The 12,957-nt window shown below is 41.8% G+C and overlaps 1 pseudogene; it reads right to left on the bottom strand.

The window, feature by feature from the left end:
• Positions 1-9,010: 9,010 nt before the first annotated feature.
• LOC113081294 (uncharacterized) lies at positions 9,011-12,351 on the bottom strand (annotated as a pseudogene).
• Positions 12,352-12,957: the final 606 nt, after the last annotated feature.

The following is a 12,957-nucleotide window of genomic DNA, read 5'->3' as shown; positions in this document are numbered from 1 at the left end:
AAAATAAGAGAGCCCTTCCTTCCAAGCCCTGCAGGACGACCTCTGCCATGGCTGGCAGGGCCTACACTTCTGCGGGCCAAGCCGCTTCATCTCTGCACACCATGGCCATATTGCAGGTGTTCCAGGCAAAGCTTCTCCGTTCCCTGGATGAATCTAGCTCTAGTGAACCTGCTTTCCGTGACCTCCGCAGCGCCACTGATTTGGCTCTTCGGACCAGCGGTAGAAGGGTTTACAGAACGCTTCACTGCAGCACAGAAGTCGTCCCAAGCCATGCGACACTTCCTGCCCAAGCGCTCCACCTCTGCCCCGAGAAAGAGGAAGGGGCAAAGTCCCGCCGTGGCCGGACCACCCCAGAAGCTCTCTCGCCTGTCTGCTGTGCGACCTGGGCCCACTGTTGTTGCGTCCACGCAAAGCGCCGTTGTTATGGCGAACACAATAAATATTTCACATTTTCAAAAAGAGAGCACTTTTCCTCTTCCACACTCGTCGGTGTTCAGGCCCCTGATCAGCGGTCTGCCATCCGACACTATCCAGCCCCTTGTCACGCGGGCCGAGGCCTGGCAGGCCATCCCCGGAGTGTCCAAGTGGGTGTTGGGGATAATAAAACACGGATACTCACTGCAGTTCGCCCGAAGACCCCCACGTTTTCGCGGAGTGATTCCCACCTCGGTAGAGCCGGACGATGCTCAGGTCCTCCGCACCGAAGTGATGACGCTGTTAAGGAAGGGAGCCATAGAGATAGTTCCTCCCTCAGACAGCGGGTCGGGGTTCTACAGCCGTTATTTCCTTGTCCCCAAGAAAGATGGCGGTCTCAGACCCATCTTAGACCTCAGACACCTGAACCTTTCCCTCATGAAACGGAAGTTCAAGATGTTGACACTGAAGCAGATCCTCACGCAGATTTGCCCCGAGGACTGGTTCTTCTCGCTGGACCTGAAAGATGCTTACTTTCACATCCAGATAGCCCCCCATCACAGACCATTCTTGAGGTTCGCGTTCGAGGGTGTGGCTTACCAATATACAGTCCTTCCCTTTGGGCTGTCTCTAGCTCCCCGCACTTTCACGAAGTGCATGAACGAGGCGCTCTCCCCTCTGAGACAGATGGGAATTCGCATTCTGAACTATCTCGACGACTGGCTCATTCTAGCCCAGTCACGAACCGAGCTAGACCACAACAGATCCATGCTCCTGAGCCACTTACAGTGCCTAGGACTCAGGGTCAATTTCGCCAAGAGCTCACTGCTCCCCAGCCAACGTATTACGTTCCTGGGAGCAGTTTTCGACTCCGTCAATATGAGGGCGGTCATATCACCAGAGCGCGCTCTTGTACTTCAGCAGCTCACGGCCTCTGTCAAGAACAAAGCCTGTTTCCCTCTGAAGTTCTTTCAGAGGATGCTAGGGCTGATGGCTTCCGCCTCCCCAGTTTTACAGCTCGGCCTCCTACAAATGCGGCCCTTGCAGTACTGGCTGAAACTCCGGGTCCCACCTCATGCTTGGCGGCACGGCCGCATTCGCATCAGGGTCAACCAGGCCTGTCTAGCAGCCCTGGAGCCTTGGATGAACCCTGTTTGGTTCAGTCGTGGAGTACCCCTACAGGCGGTTTCCAGAAGGACGGTACTCTCAACAGATGCGTCCAACCTGGGTTGGGGTGCTCTGTGCGAGGGCAGACCAGCCTTCGGCTCGTGGTCGCACGAAGAAAGCCATCTTCATATCAACTGCCTCGAGATGCTGGCAGTAGAACGAGCCCTTCAATCCTTTCAGGCAATCTTGGAAGGGCGCCACATCCTAGTCCAGTCGGACAGCATGACAGTGGTGTCCTACATAAATCACCAAGGCGGCCTTTCGTCCAGCCGCCTCTGCGCACTGGCAAAGCGCCTCTTGGAATGGGCATTACCCAGGTTGCGATCGCTCAAGGCGACACACATACCTGGCAAGACGAATCTGGGAGCAGACATGCTTTCACGGAGCAATGTCCCCTCGGACGAGTGGATGCTCCATCCCCAGACAGTTCTCAAAATCTGGGAGATTTTCGGGAAGGCAGAGGTCGACCTCTTCGCCTCAGAAAGCAACTCTCATTGCCCAACTTATTTTTCAAAGGAAACAGATGCACTGGCCCACAACTGGCCCAGCCTCCTTCTTTATGCTTTTCCCCCGATTGCTCTGATCCCTCAGGTCATCAGACGAGTCAGGGAAGACAGACACAGAGTCCTCCTAGTGGCCCCACTCTGGAGGACCCAAGTTTGGTCCTCAGAGCTTTTCAGGCTTTCCATGAAAGCCCCATGGCCGATCCCCCTGAGGCGGGACCTCCTCTCTCAGGCGAACAGGACAATCTGGCATCCACAGCCAGAACTCTGGGCTCTGCATGTATGGTCCCTCGATGGGAGCCTATGAGCCTCCCCGGGGACGTACTACACACCATTGCTCAGGCAAGAGCCCCGTCTACAAGACGCCTCTATGCCCAAAAATGGTCAGTCTTTGTTGACTGGTGCTTAGCACAAAACAAAGACCCTGTTGAGTGTGATGTATCTCCAATACTGTCATTTCTCCAGGAGCGTCTAGAAAAGGGTCTCACCCCTTCCACACTCAAAGTGTACGTAGCAGCCATTGCAGCATTTCATGCTCCTATTGCTGGCCAATCAGTGGGTCGACACAGCCTCATTGTGCGTTTCCTGAGAGGTGCTAGGCGGTTGAAGCCCCCACGCCCTCTTACCGTTCCCACTTGGGACCTTCACACGGTCCTTGGAGCACTCAAAGGACCTCCCTTTGAACCGCTGCGGTCAGCTGACCTTCGGCCCCTAACGCTCAAAACCGCTCTGCTACTTGCTCTAGCATCGGTCAAGCGTGTTGGCGATTTGCAGGCCCTCTCGGTGAGCCCTGCATGCCTTGAGTTTGGGCCCAATGACTCTAAGGTCATTTTAAAACCCAGGCATGGCTACGTACCTAAAATGCTCTCGACGCCATTCAGAGCACAGGTAATTTCCCTCTCAGCTCTGCCTCCGTTGTCAGGTGAGCGAGAGCTGGATTTACTCTGCCCAGTGAGGGCTTTGAGAATTTACATTGAGCGGTCTCAGCCGTTCAGGCAATCTGACCAGCTTTTTGTCTGCTTTGGTGACCGCACCAAAGGGTCTTCGGTCTCAAAGCAACGCCTCTCGCGTTGGATAGTTGAAGCTATCGCTCTATGTTACTCCTCTATGGGCCTTGAGTGCCCCATAGGAGTTAGAGCCCACTCTACTAGAGGGATGGCTGCTTCATGGGCCTGGTCTAGTGGTGTCTCTATCAAGGACATCTGTGAGGCGGCCGGCTGGTCCTCGCCGTCCACTTTTGTCAGGTTCTATAACTTGGATATCCCGACCTTGCATGCTCGGGTTCTTTCGGTTTGATACGACAGCCTCTAGCAGACTCTGTCATCATACCACCTCCAGGGAGCTAGCTCCCTCTCAGCAGTGTAGCGTCAAGGGTTCGATGGCTCCGGCCCTCTCACTTATCCTCTGGACCCCAGGGTGTTCAAGTTAAGTCTTGTCGTTCCCTACCGTGGCACGCCGCGGTTGAATTCGTTCCCCATACGCAGTATGAGTGAAGTATCGAAAGGGAATGTACTCGGTTACGAACGTAACCTCGGTTCCCTGAGATACGGAACGAGTACTGCGTTATATGCCGTGCCACGAGGCTGCGGGTTCAGTGTCGTTGCTTCAGTCGTATGACCTGATTTCCTCTGGTGATTGCCTGCTTATATAGCCATTCGCCCCGCCCATTCTGGCGGGCTTTGGCGCGCTGCATCGCCACAGGCTCGCGCAGCTACGCAGCGCTGTCATTGGTTTAAAAAAGTTTACAGATTAAACCAATGGCAGTGCAGTTGCACTGCGTTATTGAAAAAAGGCTTCAGTATCGAGGAAAAAAGGAGCTTTTCCCCATACGCAGTACTCGTTCCGTATCTCAGGGAACCGAGGTTACGTTCGTAACCGAGTACGTTTTCTCCATCAATATAAAACAAGCACAGTAGCCTTTTATGTGACGTCACGGTAATTTCATCTACACAAATGCTGCAGTCATACATGAAAACATGGTTATGTCCTGCTACTTTTGATTCTTTTAATATTCGTTTGGTCGGAAATTGTCCTTCCCTGCAGTACCGAGTCATTCAAAGCTGCACACAACATTACATCTTCTCACTGCTGACAGAGATAGTCTGGAGCTGCTGGTTAGTTTCGGTTGATTTTAGGTCAGTATCCTCTTCATCGAACAATCTTTTTTTCTTATTTTATTTTCATGTTAATATCTCGTTACAGTTTTGCTGAGTGAACTACATTGATTCAGTTGATTCACTGCCAACAAAGGACTAGATCGGTATTGCAGTATAAACAAATACAAGTGCAGCTGCAAACTTTTGCTGTATGAAGAACTGTTTATATCTGTTTAAATGCCCTACTAATATACTATATGAATTCATATATGTAAACTAATGTGTTCTTGACAAACATTGCTAAAATATACTTTTGAATAATAATACTTTTGAATCTTTAAAAATGTAGTCTACATTTGATTTAATAGGCTAACTAAAAAGAACTCAAAGCGAGAAGCATGAAGCAATGTGTTATCTGCACTAGTATTTCCATATCTGCAATTGCTGGGCTTTGATGCTGTTAGTGAACTGGAAAGTTTCCTGTCCATGAAATCAGTTTCATTTATGAACATTTTAGCGAGTGACCTCATAAACACAGTTTTAAATGAAATAGAAGAACCCTAAATGGCCGTGAAGAGTTGTAAGTAGAAATGCTCAAACATCACCTGAAAGTCGCTGCATTAAATAAATAAACCATCCGCCAACCCACACCTATTTTTCTCTGATTTTGAAAACAGCCCCAAACCTGAGAGAGGCACTGTGTAGAGGACGGAAACCTCGTCTGAGCCTTAAGGGGGTAACTGTAACAATAACATAAGAGGCGCTACTAGATATAAAGCTCTAATAGGGCACCTGTCCCTCATTGCTCTCATCACTTTTCTTTCTTGCGTGCAATAAGTTTACAAAATTGAATTATACAAACTTGTGTAACCCACAGTTTCTACACTGCAAGCAGTATACAGTAAATGTATACTGTAACGCTTTATGAACTTATTTATTTGTGTCTTCATCATACTTCACATTCTCAACAATTACCAAACAGCAGCCATAGTTACTGCCAGCTGTTTATGTTGTGTCAAATAAGAGATAATAAATTAAGTATTAGGCTAGGATATTGCACATTTAATAGGCTAAATAATGGCATTTCAAAGTTTTATAAATGGGAAAAAAATTAAATAAAAATTATTACAATAAAAATTATTTAAAAATTCATTAATACGGTTTAGAATAAAAAAGAGGATAGATGCAGTGGAATCAGTCGTATATAGCACTGCGCACATTCAGCAAATGCACACATGCACAGATGTGTTTTGAGTCTGGATCTGAATGTGTACTGTTGAGCACATCTGATCTCTTCTGGAAGCTGGTTCCAACTATGTGTGCCATAACTGCTAAAAGCAAACTCCCCTTGTTTTGAGTGAACTCTTTATTTCTAACTGACGTGTTCCTAATGATCTGTTTATATCTGATTCGGCCCTAAGCTTATTGGTTAAGTCCGCCCCTGCTTTTTAGATTATAATTTAAAAAACAAATTAAAATATGAGAAATATCACTATTACTGCTACAGTGTAATTCATTCTGAGTGTTAGAGTATATTATAGCAGCAGCAAAAAAAAAGTCAAATGAATGTGCTGAGAAATAAGCTCTACATTTAATAAAAATGTAACTGAATAAATAAATGAACTTTTTTTTCTGGAATAAAGTGAGGAGCTCCTTCATGTGGTGACACAAGGACAAGACTCTCGTCTGCTTTTCTTTATAATAAGAGCTTTGCTACCATCTGCTGGACACATATACAAATGTATTTGATATCAAATTAAAGGGTTAGTTCATCCAAAAATGAAAATTACCGTAATTCCTCAAATAAAAACCGGTAGTCATATAAATGCCGGGCCTCTTATAGTTGCCGGAGGCGTGGTCAACACGGACAAATAAAGGCCAGTCTTAAATAAAGGCGGGGGGGGGGGGGGGATTTGTGCAGCAGAGCCAGATAACGAACGTACATGCCCACTGCCAGAGCGTTTCTCGTTCTCGAGTCAAGCATTTGTTGCATCAGTTTTCAGATCACCAGCACACTGAACCAAGAACTGTTTCTGTTGGACGCGTCTGATTCGAGAACCGAGGAGCTGATGATACTGTGTATGTGTGATTCAGTGTGAAGCAGACTGACTCAGAGCACTTCTGAACTGAACTGATTCTTTTGGTAATTGATTCTGAAATACATGTTGGTCCAAAAATAACAACAATTATGACTTTATTCAGCACCGTCTTCTCTTCCGGGTCTGTTGTGAGTGCGTTCATGGAACGCAGCAACATTTTTTTTGTCTTTCAAGTCGTTATTTTTTTTGTTTTTGGACCATAATGTATTTTCGATGCTTCAACAAATTCTAACTGACCCTCTGATGTCACATGGACTACTTTGATTATGTTTTCCATACCTTTCTGGACTTGGACAGTATACCGTACACACATTTTCAATAGATGGACTGAAAGCTCTCGGACTAAATCTAAAATATCTTAAACTGTGTTCTGAGGATGAACGGAGGTCTCACGGGTTTGGAACAATATGAGGCTGAGTCATTAATGACATAATTTTCATTTTTGGATGAACCAACCCTTCAATTTCTTTAGTATTTACCCATACTCTGTCTTCCTGCTCCCTCAGGACACTTAAAGCATGAATTAAAATAAATAAAACAACAAAATAATATAAAAATAATAAACAAGTTGTATTTACAAATCAGTGTTCATTAAAATACTTGTAAGATGATGATAATAATAATAATAATCTAAAATAAGTAATACATATTAAAGTTGCATATATATAAAACAAAGCAATTTTGGTATTATTAATATTTTCCTATGATATACTGTGTGATTGACATCATAAGAGACGTCCACACTTCTGCTCAGCCTCCTTTGTCTGCACTTCTCTCTCATTCTCCAATTTGTTGCCAAGGATCATGACAGGTATAGGGTCGCCTACGGCCTCCTGTATGCTGATCAGCCAGGGGCGGACTCATCTGAAACTGTCCTCCATTGTGATGTCATAGATGACCACCACACCATTTGCCTTACGGAAAAAACTGCTTGGTAATGCTGCGATACCTGCAGGGCACAGTGACATTGCTTTATAATGGCCTGTTGTGTAATATTTCTGTGTGGAACATACAAGTGAATTGATTAAAATTGTTTTTTGAAGATTAATTTTGGTTTGTTTGTACCTAATACAATGAAATTCATAATTTTTAAGAGTCCAGATTATTTATGAAACTGTACAGTTCAGGGGTGAAACTATAAACCCTGCAGAAAGTGAATTGATGGTGTTTGACAGTCTGCTGTACAGTCAGTGTGTGCCAGGGTTTAAATGCAGGCAGTGTGACTTCTCAAGCCCTTTCATGTGATGCCTCCTGCCTTAACAAATCCATCTAATATAGCATAGTGGGCTTTAACTAACACACGAACACACATTTAAACATGATTAACTGAAAAGCCTTTAAGAAATAATAAATGCTATACACAATAATGATGCACAGACTTTAGATTTCAAAGGTTGCAAACTTTGGTGAATCAATGGCCATATAAATCATAACAGTTAGCAAAAGAGAGAGGAGTAATCCTTCCATCTGATCCAATGTAGTTATAGTGAATACAGTTTGAATGTAACACATTGTTTTTTTCCCCACTAAAATCATTTTATTGTATTAGGGGTTATTTGTTATTGTATTATTGATTTATTTCTATTTTCTTCAAGCAATATTTGTCGATGCTGTTGTTCACTGTTTAATTTTTTGAAAATTTCTGTCTGCGCTCTACTGACGCCATTTTCACGTGAGTGCACGCTTCTCTGTATATGCTGGTGAGAGGTTTATCAGAACTTTCCATTTTATTGCTGAATTAAGTTTGCAAAGTGTAAAAAAAGATCCTATTATAAGTACTTCTGAGACTGTATGCAGTGTTCTGTTATAAGTTTCATGCGCAAGTAGATTAAGAATATGAAGTTATGTCACGTGGGCCGTATGATATAGGCATGGTTTTGAGTCATTAATTAGCTAAAAAATATTATATCATACAGGAATGTCTTTGGAATGCCCATGAGAGAGAGGAAGAGAGAGAGAGAGAGAGAGATGTAAACTTTGTTCATGTGAATCCACAGTTACTTCACTCTTATTGTTTGTTTTCTTCTATGTTCTTGTACTATGTTAATACTATGTTTCAGTGTTAATGTTGTCTTTCTCAATTGTCATTGTATATGCTGTTGGGAGGAATGTCTTTGGAATGGCCTCGAGAGAGATGTAAACTTTGTTCATGTTAATCCACAGACTTAATGCTGAGCGTGGATGTCAATAAATCTCCTTTGGTGAACAGAAGTGAAAGTGTCCTGAGCCTTCTTACACAAAATCAGATGATGGTAGCAGCTCAGCAAAGGACTGGTTACAAAAGCAAACCTAGTAAAAGGGCAACAAACTTGAAAGAACAAAACTGTATTTCCTGCAAATCCTAATTGCAAAGTCAAGATTTAAATCCTGTCTATACACTAACCTGAACAATAGTAAATTGTGAATTGCACATGGAGTAGGAGAGCAACTCACCCACAGGGGCAGCTGTGACCTAATGGTTAGAGAGTTGAACTTGTAACCCGAAGGCCACTGGTTCGAGTCTTGGTGCTGGCCGGAGTTGTAGGTGGGAGGAAGTGAATGAACAGCGCTCTCTTCCACCCTCAATACCCATGACTGAAGTGCCCTTGAGCAAGGCACTGAACCCCCAGTTGCTCCCTGGGTGCTGGATCTAGCTGCCCACTGCTCTGAGTGTGTGTTCACTTCTCACTGCTGTGTGTGTGCACTTGGATGGGTTAAATGCAGAGCACCAATTCTGAGTACTTGGTCAATGTCATGAATTTAACTTTTCCATGGCAGAATGAAACTGTCCATCAGAGAAGCGTTGAAGCTGAGTGGTTTTGCCAACACTAGAATTTCCCACCAGAATGACCTTAAAGAGGTGCTGAGGAGATGCAGCAGATCCCTCTTCAGGGCCCTTCAGCCGAAAATACCCTGAGTGACCTCTTAAAACTAAAGTTTAAAGCTAGCTGTGTTGAAAAGTGTGCATAGTAAAGAAAACACTTTTACGCGTTAAATGGCACATAGTCTAGTGGTGCCTAAACCTGTTCTTGAAGGACCGTTGTTAGCTTCTAAAGCTAATAATTTTATGCCCTCTCTCTGACACATAAATAAAAAATAAAAAAGTTGTTACTATATCTCTTTAAGATCTCTACGTGCAAACATTTTGTTATGATATTCAACCTCTTTGCATATGAGGTTATGCTTGCCTGCTAAAGGGTCTCTTTTCCGACAGGTTGACCCCGTCCAGATGAGGGGATGTTTCTGTTGATCCATTTCTTCTTCAATGGCATCTTCGTCCTAACTGGTGGTGGAGAGTCAGCAGAGGCAAGGGAAGCGTTGGATGAGAACAGGGAGCTTGTCTCTAGATTGGCCCTCACCTTCTTCTTTGCCCCGCACTTCTTCTTCCTTACTTAGCTGATGCAGAAGAAGTTGAGGGTCTCCTTGCAGCAGGTGAGGGAGGTGGTCCTCCTCGATGGATATGACTCTCCATAGAGGCTGTCCATCCAGTGGCACATCCTCCACATCCACCACAACATTTACACCTTCTGAGTCCCCAGCTACTTTTTCAGAATGCCCATCCACCTCCGGCTTCCCATCATCCCCTGTGGTGAAGGGTGAACAGAGACCGTCTGCTAAAGAGGAGGGTCTTCCTGTTAGAACACTGAGTCACTTCCTCTCTATCAACTTCTCTAAAATGACAGAGAGAGGTGAGAGAATAAATGTTTGCATGTCAGTAAATTATACATGTAGGTATTCTAAGAGAATATTTGTGAGGCTTTATCACTTTCTGACAGATGGTTTCCTCTCATTGTATTTCATCGAGGCTGTGCTCAGTCTTTGCCTGCGTGAGGATTTTTTCACTGTATTACTGCGTTTCCGTCGTGAAATACAAGGAGATTTTTGTTTTAAATGCTCTTGTTAGATATACAGATATACACATACATTAAACAATTTCAGCACACCCACTAATTTTCCATTATTAATATTTTCCCCATTTAGAGTAACAGTAGTCATCAAAACAATGAAAAAAAGACAACTGGAAATATGGGACTATTTTATGACAATAAAAAATGTTTTATAGCTTCTTCAAAACTAAATTGAATCATAAATTAATTAATTAAACAAAATAAATAACTTTTAAAATAAAACTAAAATATATATATATATTTTTGTGTGTGTGTAATTTTTTTTGTGTGTGTGTGTTTTAGAATTTATATTTTCCACTTCATTTTAAAAATGGAAAATATAAGTATAAAAAAACTTACAATTGGTAAACTTACCATAAAGTTAATGTCTCGCTCATCTCGTAGATGTTTATTCATTTCTCTGAAAAATAACATTTGATTTAAGATTTTAGTTGTTTGTCTTTATATACAGCATCTGTGAGCATGTACCAAGCTCACCTGACTAGATCCAGCTGTTTCATCAAGCCTTCTGTGATTCTATACATCTCCCTGCGAGGGGGAAAAGTATTTGAGTTTATGAGAGACTCAAAAACACTGGTCGGATCTCTGTCTGTATGTAATAATTGTCTAGACTGACATCTCTCTTTCGATAGGCCTGCTCCTGCAGAATGCCCAGCTGCTCCTGAGCCAACACAAGCCCCTCGCAGGTGTGCTCAAGTTCACGAGACAGCTCCTCGTTGAGTTTAACGTTCTCTAGTCGACTCACCTTGTGTTCGCTATGAAGGTCACAACATTGTCCCTCCAACTGAAAAAATAAAGACATGAAGAGAATGACTTGAAAGCTGTGAGTTAGAAGGATGTGAGTTGCACAAAAGTATAACATTTTGTAAGATTATGAATGTTTAATCGTGACACTAACCCTCCTCTGTTTTTGGAAAAGCTGCTCCAATTCCTGTTCTTTACAGCTGAGCCGCTGCTGTCGGTCTTGACTGCACGACTGTAGATTTTCAGAGTCCTGGAAGAAAGCGTTAACATACTAGTTAATTTCAGTTCGGACAGCCTTAATATTAACAATGCACCATTATCTCCAAGCTGAGAACAAGTGATAACAAGACTGAAACAGACTGAAACAGAAACTATAGTTTGAAATGAAGTAGACTAGGTTATATATCAGCTGTATGAACTGCACACATGCACTAGTGGTCAAAAGTTTGGGGTTGGTATGTTTTTTATTTTAAATGTTTTTGAAAGACGTCTCTTATGCTCACTAATGCTGCACATTTTTGATAAGAAACTGTAACATTGTGAAATATCATTATACAATTTAAAATAACTATTTTCTATTTAAATATATTTAAAATGAATGTTTTTTTTTTCTTTTGATGGCAAAGCTGAATTCTCAGCAGACAGTTTTCCAGTCTTCAGCATTTCATGATCTTGCAGAAGAAACTCAGTATTATTCTTATTATTATCAATGTTGAAAATATGTTGAAATATTTTTGTGTAAGCTGTAATAATTATATAAATTCTTTTTCAGGATTATTTGATTAATAGAAAGTTCAAAGTTCCGAAGAGCAGCACTCATCTGAAATATGATGATTTCTTTGTAACATTATAATTGTCTTCACTGTTATTTTGATCAATTTAATGTGTCCTTCCTTGCTCAATATAAGTATTCATTCTTTTTTTTATATATATACAAAATCTTACGGACCCTGAACTGCAGAACAGTAGTGTAAATGCACAATCAGCAGTTAAAAAAAAAGGTTTTACCTTTGTTCCATCTTTTTCATTAATGATTTGATGCTCCATTTCCTCATATAATCTGCAAATTTCAGTGTCATGTGTGGCTGCTTTCCTGTGCAATGAGACAGTGGTGTTCAATGTTAAAACTTAAATTTAGCTTAAAGCAATCAAAAAGCAAAGATATGGCATAAACAAGATTTCACATATTATTAAACCCCAATTTCAGCATTTAGCTACATAAGACTTGGACATAAAGAGGTGATCTCCCCCAAAGTATGTAAAAACCTGGTAAGCTTATAGTCACTGGACACAGAGAGCAGCATTCTACAGAGATTTCTACAGACCCAGCGCTATTTATGGTCGTTAGCTACATTAAAATGTTGTCATAGTCAACGTTTTGATTGACAACTTCATCTGCAAGAGTCAACAACAGATCTTTTACTGTACCATCCTCAGCCATAGCTCATGATAAATAAATACATAAATAAATAAATAAAAACAAGAAAAAGGCGCCTAAATTACAACGACCAAAGAAATCGAGTTTGAAAGGTGAGTGATGTGCCCACAACCGTTACCCATATCCTTGAAAATTAAATGTGGAGGGAGGAAATAAATGAATTAATTAATAAATACATAATTAAACATAAATAAATGAAGAAATTTATAAATAAATACATACATAAATAAATTAAGATTATTTATGAATGAATAAATAAATATTTATATGTTTATTTCTGCATCTCTGCATTCATTTATGTATTTAATTATTTCATTATGTATTCCACAATTTATTTATATATTTCAACATTTATTTAATTGTTTAATTTTGAGTAATCTGGCCCTCCATAGTAATTTAGCTGTGAATAAATAAATGAACATATTCTGTCTGGAAAAAAGTGAGAAGCTCCCTCATGTGGTGACACAAGGACACGACTCTTGTCTCTGCTCTTTATAATAAGAGGTGTTATGCTGCCATCTGCTGGATGTATTGCACATTGTAGGGTTAAACACGCTTATACAAATGTCTTAAGCTTAATATGTTGCCAAATTTATATAAGGTATATAT

The sequence above is a fragment of the Carassius auratus genome, unplaced genomic scaffold, assembly GCF_003368295.1.
Source record: "Carassius auratus strain Wakin unplaced genomic scaffold, ASM336829v1 scaf_tig00033656, whole genome shotgun sequence".
Classification (NCBI taxonomy): domain Eukaryota; kingdom Metazoa; phylum Chordata; class Actinopteri; order Cypriniformes; family Cyprinidae; genus Carassius; species Carassius auratus.
Note: the sequence above shows the minus strand (reverse complement) of the source record. Positions and strands in the feature narration are given on the sequence as shown.